The sequence below is a fragment of the Pteropus vampyrus genome, unplaced genomic scaffold, assembly GCF_000151845.1.
Source record: "Pteropus vampyrus isolate Shadow unplaced genomic scaffold, Pvam_2.0 Scaffold20, whole genome shotgun sequence".
NCBI classification, from domain to species: domain Eukaryota; kingdom Metazoa; phylum Chordata; class Mammalia; order Chiroptera; family Pteropodidae; genus Pteropus; species Pteropus vampyrus.
Genome location: NW_011888801.1, coordinates 4,537,346 through 4,541,599, shown reverse-complemented (window position 1 = coordinate 4,541,599; position 4,254 = coordinate 4,537,346). Strand labels below are relative to the sequence as shown.

The following is a 4,254-nucleotide window of genomic DNA, read 5'->3' as shown; positions in this document are numbered from 1 at the left end:
CTGGCGTGGCAGAGTGAACTGCCTGTGAGTGATGGGTTCCCTTGGCTAGATTTGAAGGAATCATCCAACTGAGGAAGCAACAAGAGATAAGGGAAATAGAGCCAGCTGGGGGTTTATGTCTTGGCTTGGGGTTACCTGGCTGGACTAGGTGGCACGGGTCATGTGGTTCCTCCTACCCCTGCAGGCCCTCAGTATTCTCATCTGTACAGGGAGAGGTGTTGGCAACTAAACCGGTTGCTGAGGTTCCTTCTCAGGCTTTGGTCTTTGACCTTCGGGGAAAATGCCCCAAATCCAACAGACGTGTGCTCTGTATAGTGACTTCTGGGTGACTGTGGTCTGGTCAAGTCTTTGTCCACAGGAGACAGAGGAGTGGTAAGGCCCTCTGTGGCCATGTCAATAGGAAGCCACTGGGGAAAATCTTAAAAAGAATGGGGAGAAGGCAAAAAAGGGTGACAGTGTAAGCCCAGGCCCAACCCTGTGAGAGGTGGCCTGCACGGGCAGGCAGTAGGAGAGAACTGCCAGCCACTCTGCTCTCTGATGTCCCCCAGCCTCCTGTACCTGCACCCTCACCCTACAGCCCTCCCCACCCTCTGGTCTGGGCACTGTGATTAGATGTTGTCCTGTGTTATCCCGGAAGCAACTGTGGCTTGTTTTACACAAGACTCTGGTGAAGAGAGAGAGCATGGCTTGAGGGGGGAGTGACCTTCGAAGCAAGACTGAGCCCCTTTCTCAGAGGGTGCTATAGCAGGACCTCCACATTCCAGGATATCCACCCTGCCCTGCCCAGTCTTTCTTTTACCCTGTTCTTCCCTCTTCTACGTCCTCCTTTCTCCTCCACTGCATCTTTTCTCTGTATTGGGAAGTGGGAGTTTGGGGATGGAGGATGCCCGCTTTGCCATTCAGAACAAAGTGCTGTTCCCCCTGAAGCAGCATCCTGTGGGGCACAGAAGAGTGAGCAGTATCTTGGGACCCAGGAGACAGCTTCTCTCTGGTCCTCAACTCCAATCAAAAGTTGATCTAATAGAGCTCAGAGTCAGAAGGGATCTAAATGGCCACTTGGTCCAGGTCTCACTCTGTGTAGGACTCTGCCCCAGTTGTCCTGGGAAGTGCCATGCAGCTCCTGCTGGAACCTCTCCTGAAGCTGGGACACCTTACCTCTCAGGGTCATAGCCATTAGAACCTACACTCATTTATGCTTCATTCTGTAATTATTTATTAAGGTTTCACTCTGGGCCATTGTCCTCTCAGGGCTGTCAATTGATGCAGTGATGCATTTGTATCCTTGGAGGCAACCAGTCCTATCAATGGGTGCTCCATCTCGGCTGCTATAACTGCCGCGCACCAAGCACCATGCCAAGTGCTGTGCATTGCTCTTCTCACATGAGCTTTCCCACCACCTCAATGCATGCCTGTCCCTATTTTATATGAAGGAGGCCAAGACTTGGGAGCTAACATGCCCATGGGAGTCAACTCGTCAGTGGTAGAGCAGACCTAAGCCCAGGTAGGCTCTCTGTGTCCAGCCCAAGCTCTTGGGCTCTGTGCCTTCCCCTGAGAAATACCTGCTCTCACTTGCCCTGTGTGTAAAATGGGGATAATTCTACCTGCCTGTTGGATTTATTATAAGGTCTAGGCAAGATCATGCATAAAAACACTTAATTTGTAGTTTCTGACACCTGGTTTTGGATTGATAAATGATGGCCAATCACTATTATAATTCACTCTGGCCCTCACCGCTCCTTCCCCCGTGTGTCTCCAGCAAGGCCTCTGCCCCCTTTACTCTGAAGGGGTTATAATCCCTGCTCTAGATGAGGGATGCTTTGGCCAGAGTAAGGTCAGAGGTGGAGACGGAGCACTAACCTGGCCCGCTGGCATCAAGCTTTGTAGAGCACCAGCTTCCTCACTCTCCCCGCCACTCCCCCAGTCCTGCCTCCCACGCGTGTAATTAAGCTTGCAACATCCAGTGTAAGCAAATAATAACAAGGGCATTATCTCCCTTTGTCTGTGTTTTGCTTTGCCTATCATAAAGTAATTAAAATAATGAATGCCTTGTAAAACAATAGGTAAGAAGGCTGGCAAGAGAGCATTATCTGCCATATACTGCTTGTGCTGTGAATTATTGATGCATTGAAACCACTGTGACTGGAGAGGACTTCCTGCCTCCTAGCCATTTTTATGCCGACTCCCTCCTCCAGTGTTGGCCAGGTGGCTGGGAACCTGAGCCTCCCCCAGTTGAGGAGCAGAGAGTTACCAGGCCCCCTGGCCATGGCCCTGTATCAGTTCAGAATGTCCCTGGGAGGCACTACTCTAAAGGAAACACCAGAGCCTCTGATTGGAGAGCCTTCTCCCTGCCTTGACTTCTTCCCTTTCCACCCCTTGTTCTCTAGTTCTGAAATAAGCAGGTGGTTCTGTGCCTGGGAAAAGGAAGAGGCTGGGAAAGGCTGGATGTTAAGATCTGTGTCCCATCTGAGATCAGGGCAGTGATGATGATCAAGCCATGCCAGGATGATTAGGACCAGTGGCTCTCAAAGTAGGGTTCCCAGACCAGCAGCATCAGCATCACCTGAGAACTTAGACATGTAGGTCGGGGCTGGGGCCCGGCACCTTGTCTTAACAAGCTCTCCAGGTGGTTCTGATGCTGCTCAAGTTTGAGAACCACTGCTAGAGTGTCAGTGGCTGAAAGAGAAGCAAGAGGCTGGAGGAATAATTAAGTGAACATGTATTATGTGCTGTTGGGCACTGTTTAATCCCCACAATGCCTATAGGCAGGCAACATTGCCCCATCTCATAGGGGAGGTCCCGCAGGGGCAGGAGAGCTGAATCTACACTTCAGTTACTAAGGCTGCCTCTGGATCAGGGTCTCCTTTTCTTCTAGAGAACCCATTTGTGCAGAGTCTCCACATAGCTGAGACTCAGGGGTCCTACCAAGCCACTGAGATTGGCTTTAGGTGGCTTGGGCAGCGGGCTCCACAGATGCCAGCAGGCGGCCCCCAACCACACTGCCTGCAGCCTCCTCTTGAACTCTTCTAGCTCCGTGGGGCCCCACACACTTGGAAATAAGACATGAACACCTGGTGTCGCTAGTGCTGCTTCTCTCTTCCCAGCTTCACTGGGTCAGAGGTGGCTGGAGGGGGAGAACCAGGCCTCAGGAGCAGCTTCCTGCCTGCCTGCAGGTCCCCAAGAGGATGACTCATCCAGTGCCTGCCAGCTCTCGTTTTCTCATTCTGCACCACTCTTATTCACTGCAGACAAAGATTTTCACTTCCGCCTTTGGTTTTCCCCACTCACTCCAAGTCACAATGATCCTCAGGGTCAGTTTCCTTTGGAAGTTAATTCTAGTGTTTTAAATGATGAACATAATTTTGCTGGCATCTTTTAAAAATATCTATATCTGCCAAAATAATCTCAGTGAGTATTTGAGTACAGGGCTCAGTTAAATTTAAATTTTAGATAAAAAAATGAGTATGTTTTTAGTATAGGTATGGTTTGTGTAATATTTAGGGGCATAGTTACACTAAAAAAATTACTTTTTATTTGAAATTCAAAATTTCTGGGTGTCCTGTATTTTATTCAGCAATCCTAAGCTCAAGTTACATAGTCAGTGAGGAGCTGGTACTTATAACCCTATTCATTCATTCATTCCTTCATTCCTTCATTCATGTTTATTGAGCCAGCTGTATACCAGGCACTCTTTTAGGCTCTGGGGATATAGCTTTGGGGGAGGCAGACAGTATTTGAAATAAATAAGTGAATTACAGAGTGTCTTAGAGGTTTTAAATGCTATGGAGAAAAATAAGAAAGGCGATGCTGTTGGAGGGGTCGCTATAGGGTTGCAGTTTTAAAACAGTAGCTGGAGAAGGCTTCATTGAAAAGATGATATTTGAGCAAAGACTTGAGGGAGGTGAGGGAGCAAGCTGAGACTCTGTGGGACAAGACTATTCCAGGCAGAGGGCACATTGTGTGCAAAAGAGTACAGTTTAGGGCCCGATGTGGGGCTCAGTTATCGGATGATGTCAGCCTTGTTTCGTCGAGCATATTTCAAGCCACGAAGGGGAATTTATTGTCTCCTATAACCGAAGACGTTTGCTGTGGATCTCAGGCACAGCTGGATTCAGGTGTTGAAATGATGACATCAGTGTTCTGTCACTTCTGCTTTTCTCTGTGGCGCCTTCATTCTCAGGGAAGGATTTTCTTTTCTGCTCTTTCTGGCAAAAATCCTGGACTTGGGTGTGTATTGGGTTGGTGTGTGTCATGTGA

At 49.0% G+C, this 4,254-nt stretch overlaps 1 protein-coding gene across 9 annotated transcripts in view; it reads left to right on the top strand.

Moving 5' to 3' along the window:
- Window positions 1–4,254, top strand: part of KCNMA1 (potassium calcium-activated channel subfamily M alpha 1) — a 709,157-nt gene that overhangs the window by 202,705 nt on the left and 502,198 nt on the right. The gene's annotated exons all lie outside the window — the stretch shown is intronic.